We start from the raw sequence: 14727 nt of genomic DNA on the forward strand, positions 1-14727 counted from the left end.
TCTTGATTCTTAAGGTAACTTTCTCCATTTCAGATTTCTAGGTTTCAGATTATCTTCCAGTAACAAACCTCCACAATCTGTTGTGGGTTGGTTGGTTGATTTTCACTTTGAGTTAACAAATTATGTAACTGGATCAAACCATTCTTCACATGATTTACAGTCTAAGGTAAGCAAAATTTTGCTTTTGTTATTGGATTCAAGGTGACTCAGTTATCATTATTTCTCGCACTCTTTATTCCATGTAAGACCTTTCTAAAGTCAAACTGTGCAGCATCGCTAGACTAGCACTTGCATCCCATGGGGGTTTTATTTTCTTAAATATGGCTTATTTTGAAAGGAAGGAAGGAAGGAAGGAAGGAAGGAAGGAAGGAAGGAAGGAAGGAAGGAAGGAAGAAAGGAAGGAAGGAAGGAAGGAAGGAGAGAGGGGAGGGAGGAAAAGAGGAAGAGAAAAAAGAAGAGAATAAGAACATAGGTGAGGGTGCCAATCTGCTTAGAAGAAGGCTCCAGTGAACCTTCTATACATAGTTCTTGGCATAGAAAAATAGGTGCTTCTGTACAAGCTGCTCAAGGTTGATGGTCTTCAAAACATCCCGATAATGAACATAGTGCTTGTCTATAAGATTCATGGGTGGTTTCTTTTCTTCCAGATACAAAAGTAGAGGTGTTTATAGTCACTCAATAGGTTCTTCTTTTTTTTTTTTTGTGACCTCTAAGAAATTTCAAAAACTATACAAGTCATGAATACTGGATTGTACATTCTTAAATTATCACAGTAAAAATGCTGGGTGCTAACAATTATGAACTAATTGCTGCTAGTGACAATGTACAACCTGTTGTCAAGGGAGAGTCAGAAACAGATATCAAATCAAGAATCACAGAAGTCTAGCAATCATCGCATAATGAGAAAACTGAAGCAAAGAAAATTAAGTGATTTGCCCAAAGTCACTCCTTTGGACTTGACAGTATAGGCTTTAAAAGTTCAAAATGCTAAATAGGAGGTGAAAGAATTTCTCTATATTTACAATGAGAAGAAAAAAACAAATACTTTTAATGCACAAATCAAATGTTTCAATACTATTCAAACTGCTATTTTTCTATTTTATTTTCTTGAAATAGCTGCCAGGAAACCACTTGGACCAGAAATACTAAGGCAGAGCAATTTGAAAGGAAGAATAGTAAAATGAATATATCCACATCTATATGTATATTTCATTAATAGTGATTTTAAATGGGTTCAATTTCGCTCATTTTTACAAGTTACAGGTTACCTAATCAAAATTTTAATTTACATCAGGTACCTTATACGTCAATTTGATTTATTTTTACAAACCTAGATTTAAATTTATATACACTTTGGGAATCACTATTATTCCTCTATTGTTTGTGATACATTAGTCTACAACGCAATTTCTACTCGAAGCATTAACTGCCATAGTTTCAGGTATGTGACTATGCTTTAAATAACTGGAATATACAATGAAATACAGAGAAAGAAGGATATATCTTTCAAACAGTATTTACGTGACATGCCTCATAATTCAACACAACGTCAAAGGGAATAATCCACACACATTTGGTAAATTTTAAATTGGAAAAGCAGAACTCTGATAGTGAAATGCAGTTATGCTTTTGAAAAGGGTGTTTAAATGTGCCATGTGTGTTTCTCCATCTACGACAAGATATAATCAGAATAACTTGTATTCCCAGGTCAAGTTCAGTCTTGACATTAGGCAGAGAACCAAATCATAATGATTCATACTTCACTGCAGCTACCAGAAAAAAATCAAAGATATGATACTTAGATCCAAAAACCTATGTAAATGATTTCTCAAATAATTCTGTAGAATGTATTTCCTTTGTGACACTTAAAATATATAGGAGTGAAATGTGGAAACAACTCAAATAGTTCTACTGGACATTTTCCAGATTTCTTTCCTATCTAAATTCCTATCTTTCAAAAAGAAAAGAAAGACAGAAAGGCAGGTTTTATGAAAGAATTATATATTTATGGACTATGTAACCTCTCTGCATATATTTGTGAGTTTTAGACCTATATTTGGCCATTATTACTGAACTTTAGACTGGGCTAATTTTAGAGGATTTTTTTAAACAACTTTATCAAGATATAATTGATATACAAAGAAATGTACATATTTAATGTGTACAATTTGATGAATCTGGAAAAATGCAAATATCCATGATGTCATCACTACAATTCAGAGAATAGACATATCCAACACCTCCAGAGTTTCCTTATGTCCCTTTGTTTTTTTGGTGCGCATATGGTAAGACCACTTAACATTTGATGTCTTCTTTTTTTTTAATTTTTTATTTATTTATGATAGTCACACAGAGAGAGAGGCAAAGACACAGGCAGAGGGATAAGCAGGCTCCGTGCAACGGGAGCCTGACGTGGGATTCGATCCCGGGTCTCCAGGATCGTGCCCTGGGCCAAAGGCAGGCGCCAAACTGCTGCGCCACCCAGGGATCCCCATTTGATGTCTTCTTATACCATATTATGAAGTGTATAATACTGTATTGTTAACTATAGTCAACAGAACTAGAACTTATCCATATAGCAGAACTGACACTTTATACACACAGAACAATGACCCTCCATTTCCCTTCTGCCACCATATGATCCAGCAGTCCCACTTCTGGATATATATCCCAAAGAACTGAAATCAGATCTCAAAGAGAAATCTGCATTCCCATGTTCACTGCAGCAATATTCACAACAGCCAAGATATGGAAACAACCAAAGTGTCTATCAACAAATGAATGAATAAACAAAATGTGGTATATACACATTATGAAATACTATTTAGCCTTTAAAAAATGGATATACCAGTAGGACATTATACTGAGTGAAATAAGCCAATCACAGAAGGACAAATACAGTGTGATTTCACTTACACGGGATATCTAAAACAGTCGAATTCACAAAAGCAGAAAATACAATGGTGGTTGACAGGGAGGAGAGAAGGTGAGGAAGGGCAGAAAGGGGCCTCAAAAATGTGCCAACCTTGTTTTTATTGATGTTTAAAAATCCAATTCTTGGGGCACCTGGGTGGCTCAGTGGTTGAGAGTCTACCTTCGGCTCAGGTCATAATCTGCGGCCCTTGATTGGGTACCACATCAGGCTCCCCTGCAGGGAGTCTGCTTCTCCCTCTGCCTATGTCTCTGTCTCTCTCTCTCTGTCTCTCATGAATAAATAAATGAAATCTTTTAAAAATCCAATTCTTCTTAATGCAGGATAAGTTTACTAATCAAAGTTTTCTTTTTATAATGAAAGTTTTGTGAATTGCTGTACCAGTCCATGAAAAATTTCATTAAAGATCAATGACAAAAAGTTATGTTATTTTAAAGATGAACATACATAGCTGCATTACTTATATAAATTCTTTTAAAAATTAAAAAGCAACTGTTTCCAACATTAAAAGAAATCATATTTTATGAAAAAACACTCTTCTTATAAGATGACATAATTCTTCAATCAAATACTCAGATTAGAAAGAAAATGTAATTTTCTGTATTTAGCCCTGAGCAGCTTGGTGTGAAGCATGGAAGAAAAATCAACAGAAAAATTACTCTATATGTCATTATGCCAAGAAATGAAAAGGCGCTAAAATAAAATTTATACTGTAGAAATTAAAATTTAATCTACTCATATACTGTTTATTTTATAAACAGAGATATCTAAAAAAAGTTATTCCACAAAAATGTTCCTCTTGATAAACACACACACACCTTGTAAACTCTCTTATGTTCTCATCTCATACCTCAAGCAAACATATTTCCTCACTTTTCTCAAATCACTTGACATTATTCTGGGTTAATACTTTTCTGGGAGTCTCCTTAACACTGCTTGATTTTTGCTAACAAATTAGTCTATTAGGATAATAAGAGGGAGATGTTTATTAGAGTATTTGATAATAGGATTAATAAAGACCATTAATAAGTGCTTTATTTTGTATATACTTAGTAACTGGATCAATGACACCACTAATGATTAATTTTCCACTAATGATTAATTCTGTCCATTAGTGAACTTTAATTTCCAACTCTCATTTAGTATAAAGAGATATTTTGGCATAAAGAAGTCAAACAATTTAACTAAGGAGACACAGATAATGGAATAAGAGGAAATAAAATCCAGTTGTTCTCATGACTAGTCATAAAATCTTCTACGTCTTCTGCACATAATTAAGTTTGCCTATGCCCATTTAGGTCATCCCATAAATCCTAGATTTAAGTCAAAACTCCTCCAATAACTCTCTGTTGATTCTCTACAAGCTGGTTATATTCACTAAGCCTCAGTTTTCTCATTTGGAAGGCTGAAGCATAGACAACTCTGAAGTCTTCCATAAACTCTCACATTCAGTTAATCGGTGATTAGATGGTATTCAGTAATTGGCCAAGTAACCACATAGGCCTTACTCCAGTCAATCTTGGCAGCTGCATGTAAGCACACATTATCAAAATTCAGACATGTGACCCTGTCAAGAAAAAGAACAGCACATGTCTTACAATGTAGAAGAGAGGGAAGTTTGGTCCTCACCAAGTCATATGCAAAGAAAAAGGTGTAAAGTACTTTAAAGGAATCCAAGACTGAATACAAAGCCAGTTCAACACTAATGTAAAATTTCTTTCAAAAAACATTGTGAGGTTGCCTAGCTGGCTCAGTTGGTAGAACATGTGACTCTTGATCTTGGGCTTATAAGGCTTATAAATTCAAACCCCCCATTGAGTTTAGAGATTTAAAAGAAAAAAAAACTTAAAAAATGAAAAACATTGTCAGTCTTAAATTTGAAGTCAAAATTAAATTAAAAACCAATTTAAGAAGTTAAAGTTCTAAAATCAATAAAAGACTTATCAGACTCAACACACAAAAAACAAATAATCCAGTTAAGAAATGAGAAGACACAAACAGACATTTTCCCAAAGAAGGCATACATATTGCCAACAAATACATTACTATAATTAGGGAAATACAAACCAAAACTACAATGAGATACACCCTCATACCTATCAGAATGTCTAGGTAACAAAGATGTGGAGAAAGGGGAACCCTCTTATACTGTTGGTGGGAATGACAACTGGTGCAGCCACCCTGGAAAACAGTATGAAGTTTCCTCAAAAAGTTAAAAATAGAATTACCCTACAACTCAGCAATTGTGCTATTGGCATTTGCCCCAAAGACATAAAAATACAAGGATGTCTGGGTGGCTCAGCGGTTGAGAGTCTGCCTTTGACTCAGGGAGTGATCGAGGTCCAGGGATTAAGTCCTGCATTGGGCTACCTGCAAGGAGCCTGCTTCTCCCTCTGCCTATGTCTCTGCCTCTCTGTCTATCTCATGAATAAATAAATATATTTTTAAAAGATTTTATTTATTTATTCATGAGAGACACACAGAGAAAGAGAGAGAGAGAGAGGCAGAGACACAGACAGAGGGAGAAGCAGTCTCCATGCAGGGAGCCTGATGTGGGACTCGATCCTGGGTCTCTAGGATCACACTCTGGGCAGAAGGCGGCACTAAACCACTGAGCCACCAGGGCTGCCCAAAATAATAAAATTTTAAAAAATACATAAATATTGATTCGAAGGGATACATGCACCCCAATGTTTATAGCAGCATTACCAACAATAGCCAAATGAAAAGAGCCTAAATGTCCATCAATTGATGACCAGATAATGAAGAGGTGATGTGCATGTGTATACACATATAAACGCACACATGCACACTGATGCATACAATGAAACATTACTCAGCCATCAGAAAGAATGAAATCTTGCCATTTGCAACCACATGGATGAAGCTAGAGTGTAAGTGAAATAAGTCAGTCAAAGATTTCACTCATATGTGGAATTTAGATGCCAAACAGATGAACACAGGAGAAAGGAGGAAAAAAAGGAGAGGGAGGCAGGGGCGCCTGGGTGGCTCAGTTGGTTAAGTGCTCTACTCTTGATTTTGGCTCAGGTCATGATCTCAGAGTCTTGAGATCAAGCTCTGTGCAGGGCTCATGCTCAGCTTGGAGCCTGCTTAAGATTCTCTTTCACCCTCTTCCTCTGCCTCTACTCAATACCCCCCACCTCAAACAAAGAGAGAATGGCAAACCAGGAAACAGACTCTAAATAATAAAGAACAAACTCAGGGTTGATGGAGGGTAGGTGAGTGGGGAATGGGCTAAATGAGTGACGGTATTAAGAAGGGAAGGGCACTTGCTATGTGGAGCACTGAGTGTTATATATAAGTGATGAATCACTAAATTCTACTCCTGAAACCAGTATTACACTGTATGTTAACTAACTAGAATTTAAATAAAAACTTGATAGCAACAAACAAAAAAAAGAAGATAAAGTGTCACAAAGTATCATAATAGTAAAGGATTCATTTTTTCCAAGAATTTTAAATTTAGTTACATTCTAATATATAACCATAGCAGATAATTCAAACAGAATAAGATTTGTGCTTTATCTCCAAGGTATAGCAAATATCAAAATCCTTTATTTTGAAAAAAAAAATCCTTTATTTTGGCTATGATGTCTTGATCACTAGAATCCAATGATCTAACAATTTTTATTTCAACAATATGAATTTTTGATTTAGTGATATAACACAGAATTAGCTTTTAGAGTTACTGAATTTAATTATAGTTTTTCTATCAATGATAAATCAAATGACAAAAATAACCTTTCTCCTTCATTTCTCCCAATCTCCATCCTCAGCCTTGATGTTCACACATACACAAATTCAATAATTCACTATTATATAACCTAAAAAAGTGATTTCACAGATATAATCATTCCAAATCTATTTAAGAAGCAAAATGTGTTAATGTTTATATTCAGTTCTGTTGGGGCACCTGGTGGCTCAGTGGTTGAGCCTTTAACTGGATAGCCTTTGTCTCAGATCCTGATCCCTGAGTCCTGGGATCGAGTCCTACATCAGGCTCCCTGCAGGAAGCCTGCTTCTCCCTCTGCCTATGTCTCTGCCTCCCTCTCTATGTCTCTCATGAATAAATAAATAAAATCTTCAAAAAAATATATTCAATTCTGTTTTGATCTGACAAATGAATGAGAAGAGTATCCTAAGCCCACATTTTAAAATATTCATTATATTAGTTGTAATAGTTTGTATGTGAAAGGATTTCTCAGTTCCAGGTTAACAAATAATTAAAATTTCTGGATTCCTGTGTAGGTTAAGTTATGGTTAAGATATTCCCTCTAGCAATATGCTGGTGTTCAGAATTTGAGGGAATCACAGCTCTCAACTGGGATGATAATAACAACCTAAAAATAAGTCCATAATGGAGTTATGACTCATCACACTCAAAAGGTGATACCTAGAACTGTTTGAAATCTTCAGGTGACATATAAAAACAAAGCAAAAATCTTCCTGTTTTTTTGAGGGAAAGCTCTATAGTACAGACTCATTGGAGAAAAGGGGAAAAATATAAAAATCATGTAGATTTGAGATATAGCAAGCAGAGATTTTCAAACTCTGGGTCAAACGAATTTGGCTCATCCATGATAAAACACAAATTATGCATTCTAAAAATCCTTTTAGTAGGAAATCTGCATCTAAAGTGGATTGAATCTGTTTTGTTTAATGTCATTTTTAAAATGCAAGGAGTAAGGTAGCATGGTTGTAAGTTCAAATTTTATTTACTACTTAAATAATCACAGGAAAGTCACTGAAAAAAAAAAAAAAAGAAAGTCACTGAACATCCCTACGTATCACGTTTCTGCTTTAGTGGGGAAATAGTGATACCTTATAGAATAGTTAATAGGATTAATGAGATAATCCCTTCGAACTGCATACCATGAATAGTGGCTATATTTTCAGGTTTACTTAAATACATTACTCAATATTTTTCATTATCTCAATGTTAAAAACAAATGAAAATTATGTTTATTTGAATTGTTTATATTTTGCTAATTCTGTAAACATTGTACTAGTGTCTTCCATGGCATATTTTGAGGGTCAGAAAAATTCAGGCTGTGGCATGATTGATCATTCAAGTAGAATCAAAGGCAAGGGATTGTGAGTGCTCAGAAAGCTAGTCTGATGTGGTGAAAGGATTCCTACAGGGAGAGTCAAGAACTGATCTGACAGCAGTGAGTGAGCAATATCCATTAAATAAGCACTTAAAATCTTTAACACTTGGTTTTCCCACATAGAAGACTGTTAGGAATGTTGGGCTCCATAATTGCCAAAATTGATCTCATTTAGCTTTAAAATTGGATGTTTTTAAAGAAAGTATCAAATTATTATTGTCATATATTATTATATTTACTATAAACCAAATAGCATGCCCTTTATGTATCTTGCCTCATTTAATGTCATTAATTCAAAGCTATTACTGAACATCCATCATGTGTGAACTCCTTACTCTTTATAATAGTGAGGGGCAGAAGTGAAAAAGCAGACAATATCCTTGCCCTCATAACTCCTACACTGTAGTAGTGGAGACAGACATCTTAAACAAACTAACAAATAAATAAAATATCTGCTATATGATTTGGTGATGATCCATACTGTGAAAGGCAAAAAAAAAAAAAAAAAGAAAAGCATATCAGGAGGTTCCGGGATTACAATTTTAAATAGAGTGATCATGGAAGACTCTCCTGAAGAGAAGATATTTGAACTTAGTCTTAATGTAGATGAAAGAGTACACCACATGGGTATGTAGGGGAAGAGCGTACAGGCTGCAGAAACAGCAATGCAAAAACCCTGAGGTGGAGAGTGTTTATAGAATGAGGCCAGCTGAGAGGAGAGTAATATCAAATGAAGCCAACAGTTATGGGAGATCAGGTCACTTAGGACTCTCTGCTAACCACATTGACTCTGCACACGATGGGAAACCATCAGTCATTAAATAATTTTAAACAGTGGGATGATGTAATACACACACGTAACACACATTATATATGCATCATTACATATGATTCACACACGCAAGATCACTTTGGCTGCTCTGTTGAAAATAGACTGGAGGGGGACAAAACTTGAGGCAGGAAGACCAATTAGGATGCTGTCAGTTTTATCCAGACAAGACATGATAGTGGATGTATAGGTTGAATATAGAGTATAAGCAAGAGGAGTAGACAGCTATTTGTGGGGCTCAGTGAAAAATGAAAATGTAAGGTCTTTGTTGAAAAAAAATTGAAGCATTTTAATACAGTGATATCAGAACACTAAACCAAGCACAGAGACTTTCTGAGCATGGAGCCTGGTGTGACTGCACAGGTTAACAGTCTCAGAGAATTCAAGGATAACGCCAAGGTTTCTACCTGAACAATGAAGTTTTGGAGTTTCCATTAATACCGATAAGAAAAAGTGTAGGAGAGGAAGGTTCAGGGTAAGGGGAAAGGTCGGTAAGTATGCATCAGCATTGATGTGATGTCTTTTGGAGTTCACAGAGAGATGCCAAGGAAGTAGCTAGATCTATGGTTCAGGGGTTCCAAGAGAAGTCTAGGCTGAAGAAATGTGTTTAGATGTTTGTTATTCATGTATCAATTCTCTTTAGACCTGGAGTGCATGCAGAGGAGGGAAGAGGTCAGAGGATTGCATCCTGGGTAAATGAGGGGGCATCACTAAAGGAGGCATATATTGGAAGAAGGACAGAAGGGAGAGAGGGAGGAAAGGAAGCAAAAGTAAAGAAGAAATAAAGGAAAAAATAATAATAAAGAGCAGTACTGAAGAAACACAGACTCATGGGTTCTGGAGGTCAAGTGAACAAGAACCAGAGAGAAGCCAATGATTGACTTGATGATATTAAGTGATTCTCATAAATTAGTAAAATGATGACTAAAAATTTACCTTTACATTTAACATGGAAGTCATAACTGACCTCAACAGAATAATGTTAGTGGAGAGGGATAAAGCCTGGCCGTGGTGATTTTGAGAAAGAAAGGAATGAGAGAAATTAACATCAGCAACTACAGAGCTGCTCAAGAATTTAGCTGAGTAGAGAAACAGAAAATGGAGAGTGGGAACAAGGAGAATATGGTAGAAAAGGTATCACTGAGAAGAAGAAATAATTGCATGCTCATAAAAATCCTTTGACGTTGGCATTATTTTTCCTATCTGACAAAGTTTAAGTAACATGGTCCAAATTACAAAACCAGTAAGTTGAAACAGTATCTAACCACAAATTATTTTATTTAAATTAAATTGCCACTTTGAAGGGCACGTGGGTTGGCTCAGTCAGTTAAGCGTCCATCCTTTGGTTTCTGCTCTGGTCATGATCTCAGGGTTGTGAGATTGAGCCCCACATGGGGCACTGCTTTCATCATGGAGACTGCTTGAGATTTTCTCTCTCCCGCTGCCCCTCCCCCCTGCCAAAATAAATAATTACAATCTTTAAAAAATAAAAATAAAAAAGCAAAGTGCTACATTGAATCACCACCTTAGATAAATTATTTAGAGTCTTAGCATGTGAGGATTTGAGGAGAGAGTTTTAATGTTAATGCAATAGCTTAAAAATGGTAGATGCTTGGGGTGCCTGGGTGGCTCTGCCTTCAGCTTCAGTGATGATCCCAGGGTCCTGATCCAGCCCCACATCCAACTCCCTGCTTCTTCCTCTCCCTCTGCTCCCCCTGCTTGTGTTCTCTTGCTCACTCTGTCAAATAAAAATCTTTAAAACGGTAGGTACTTAAGAACTCAGTTTAAATGTCACACCTTAAAGAAGAGTAGGCCCTCTCAAAACTCCACCACATCATAGACTACACTTCTGTAGCAGTACTGGAGAAAATGTACAGCTATTTCACTTCTTTATTTTTTGCTTATTTACTTAGTTTCCCAAATATAAATGAATTCAGGAATCTTTTCAGACCTGCTCATATTTTTTTTTCACAGTACCTAGCACGATGCTTATGCTAGTATATACTCAGTAAACATTCACTGAATGAATAACTAATAACTTTCCTTTATTCACTCCAGACACAGTCATGCCAATATAGAGAAAAGGAATACATACCTATCTTATCTTTAGCAGAAAAAATAATTACAAATTTTTATTAGTTCTCTTCTAAAATCTGATTTCATTTATATTTCAAACAATAATACTAGTTGTGAATGTGACATTACATTAAATTATAGAGATAATGTTTTTATACAAACTGTTATTATTCACTCAGCTTCTCAAAAAAATAACCAGTGAAATAAAGTAAAAGTACAAAAAAAATGAAAAATGTTTGAAATGTCAATAGAATATGTTAAATTAAGACATGCAGACATTAAAATTAGTTCATTTTTCTAGAACTTCAGTAATGATAACACTTTAAACAATATTACATATACAGCCACAATAAGAATTATTCACAGGAATTTACTTATGAAGCATCTGCCCAAAGAATTATATTAGCTCCAAACAATAAACAATTAATTTTGCTGTTCATCGTTCTCTTGCCCACATTCTCCACCTATAGTATTTACAACATAGAGAGTCTTCAGTTAGAACATGGTTTGGGTTCCACTGACAAACCAAAAAACAAAGGCTCACATCATGAGAAAAAGAAGAAAAGTAGGTACCAGCTTGCCTTATTGGCCATGTTTCCTTCTGACCAATGTGGACATAAATCTGCTTATAAATTGAAGTTCCCATCTATCTGACTAAGTTGACAAGAATAACAACCTCTCATGCCAATTAAATTAAGTAAAAAAGAGATAGAAAAATATGTAAAGAAAATAATGGGAAAGAGGAGTGATACTTTTAAATTTCTCAACATATGAGCCCTAGCAACTGATAATACAATACTGTTTACTGGGGAAGGAGCTGCAAAAATAAAATTGAGAAAAATCATAAAGAACTTTGATGAGGTAGGAAAAAATAATAAAAAGGAAAGGGGGGCAAGAAACTGCACATGTTGGCGAGGATGTGGAAAAAAGAAATCCTCATGTGCTGTTGGTGGGAATGCAAAATGGTGCAGCCACTGTTTTCCACAGTATGGAGGATCCTCAAAAATTAAAAAGAGAACTACCCTATGATCCAGTAATTGCATTACTGGGTATTTACTCAAAGAATATGAAAACAATAATTCAAAAGGATATATGCATCTCTATGTTTATATCAGCATTATTTGCAATTGCAAAGATATGGAGGCAGCCCAAATGCCTGACTCATGAATGGATAAGAAAATGTGGAGTATACAATGGAATATTATTTGGCCATAAAAAAGAATGAAATCCTGCCATTTGCAACACCATAGATGGAGCTAGAGAGTATAATGTTGAGCCAAATCAGTCAATCAGAGAAAGATAAATACCATATGATTTCAGTAAAACTTTTTCCCCCATGTTCACAAAACAAATGAACAAGGGGAACAAAAAAGAGACAAACCAAAAAAAAAAAAAAAAAGACTCTTAACTATACAGAACAAACTGATGGTTACCAGTGGGGAGAAAGATGGAGAGGATGGGTGAAGTAGTGATGGGCATTAAGGAGGACACTTGTGATGAGCACCGGGTGATGTATAGAAATACTGAATCACCATCTTGTATACCTGAAACTAATATAACACTGCATCTTAACTATACTGGATTTAAAATTTAAAAATAAAAAATAAAACAGCTGGGAAATAGTAAAAAAAAAAAAAAAGAAACAAAAGGAGAAAATAAATTGTTCATATGGTAGCCATTGCCTAGGTACCATCAATAATTTTCCCCCAATGTCATAATCTATGATATCGAACACTGTAGATTTAGGATTACACAGTATTCAATAGCACATGATCAGATTTCACATATTATTGTATGATTATACTTTGGGAGATATCAAGAAATATGTCACTATATTCCCCATTATTTGAAATAAGCTGATCTATAAACATTCATTTTTAAAATGTCTCAGACCCCATGATACAATTTTTTAAATTATATACACACCCAGAACTCTATACTGTAGTTTCTATTACATAGTCTGATTTTTCCTTTGGGAGTTGCTTAAATAATTTTATGGTGTAACAGAACAATTTTGTTCTTAAAGTATCTTAAAATAATCTGTATATTTACTTTATTCTTCCAAATAATCTAGGAGAGACAAGCCAAGTTTTCAGTAACTGTTATACCCTAATGGTGTATTTGTTCCTTTTAATTAGCATGTCATCAAACTAGATCATGAGGACCAGAGTAAATTAGATTTTATTGTATTTCACTTGGTCTGCTTTAAACAGGCAGTTTGTTTAAGTATATGGAAATAATTTTATTGTTTAGATAGAATATATCAAATACAGTTTCTGAAGAACTCTCTTACGAGCTTGATGGCATCAGAGGAAGGAACATGTTGCTAAAAAGACAAAAGGTATATCTGAATAGAGTCACTAGTAATATATATGTAAGTGAACTACAACATCTTCGTGTGTGTGTGTGTGTGTTCCAGATATTCAATTCTGAGCATAAAAGAATGATCACACTCTCAATGATTTATGCAAATTTATAGTGCAATTAAATAAGAATAAAATTTGTTAAGTGCTTCAGAGCTTGTAAAGCTTTCAAGCACTGCAAGGGAGATGGATTTGACATATTTATTAGATTTTGGTTTTAAGAAAATAGCAAAAATCTTGGTTACATCCTAAACAGCTTATGCACATCTACAGACTCTGATAGTAGTGGTGTTAGCTATCATTCAGAAATCCACTGACTCATGCTCAAAGCTGAAAATGAAAAGCTGTCCTCTTTGCGTTAGCAGATTGGTTTTGCTCTACAGTAGTATGATGTTACTAAAGCTCCAGTTCTTTGTTTTCTGAGAGTCATAAATATTAGTCTCTGTCTTTAAAAGGTCACATCATTAACCCAGTTGTATGCTGGAATTAACAACATAAGGCAGTGGTCACATAACACCTAAACAAAGAACCAAGTCTAGGAAAATGTTCAAACCAGTTGGTGAACAGGAGTGGCCATTTTGGTCAATCTGTTGAGTCAAGAGTCCCTGTGGAGGTGCAGTTGTAGGTTCATGCATACCTCAAAATTCTACCTACAACAGGACAGTTTCTTTGTGCAGAAACAAAAGATATCTATTGACTCAAATAAGGGCATTTCATAGAAGCATTGCAATTTGAAAGACATAGGCTTTTTGATCTATGGTATACTATGATTGATATCCTTAACTCTGAAACATTTCCAAATATATGAAGCCCAAAAGTAAGCATTTTATTCCTGAAACTTGGTGTTAGGCAATATTAGGAGAAGCACTGTTGTTCATATATGTACAGTCCTTTATGACTGGCTCACAAAATTCTAAATTAATTAACACAGCCATTACCTTCACTAGGAGGTGCATATTCTGAAAATTTCTATAAGTCTATTAGGTATTTTAGGGGAAAAATCGTGATCATGTCTAGTTTATTCTGGTTGAAACTAATCACTGGTAATAAACATATCTTTGGGGGCACCTGGGTGGCTTAGTGATTGAGTGTCTGCCTTAGGCTCAAGTTGTGATCTCTAGATCCTGGGATCAAGTCCCTCCTCAGGCTCCCCACAGGGAGCCTGCTTCTCCCTCTGCTTATGTCTCTGCCTCTCTCTCTCTCTCTGTCTCTCATGAGTAAGTAAATAAAATCTCAAAAAAAAAAAAACACCATATCTTTTATAGGGACAGTCCATTTAAAATAGGCTATAATGTCTTCTTTTGTTATCATCCAGTTCATGGGTATGTATAGCATCTTTAGGGGTTGTAACAGAATGAGAGAACTGGCATGAGTAGTAAGAAAATGAATCACTATTTG

The 14727-nt window shown here is 35.1% G+C and overlaps 1 protein-coding gene across 3 annotated transcripts in view; it reads right to left on the minus strand.

Moving 5' to 3' along the window:
- Positions 1-14727, minus strand: part of MDGA2 (MAM domain containing glycosylphosphatidylinositol anchor 2) — a 784495-nt gene that overhangs the window by 480514 nt on the left and 289254 nt on the right. The gene's annotated exons all lie outside the window — the stretch shown is intronic.

This window comes from Canis lupus, chromosome 9, assembly GCF_048164855.1.
Source record: "Canis lupus baileyi chromosome 9, mCanLup2.hap1, whole genome shotgun sequence".
Taxonomy (NCBI): Eukaryota; Metazoa; Chordata; class Mammalia; order Carnivora; family Canidae; genus Canis; species Canis lupus.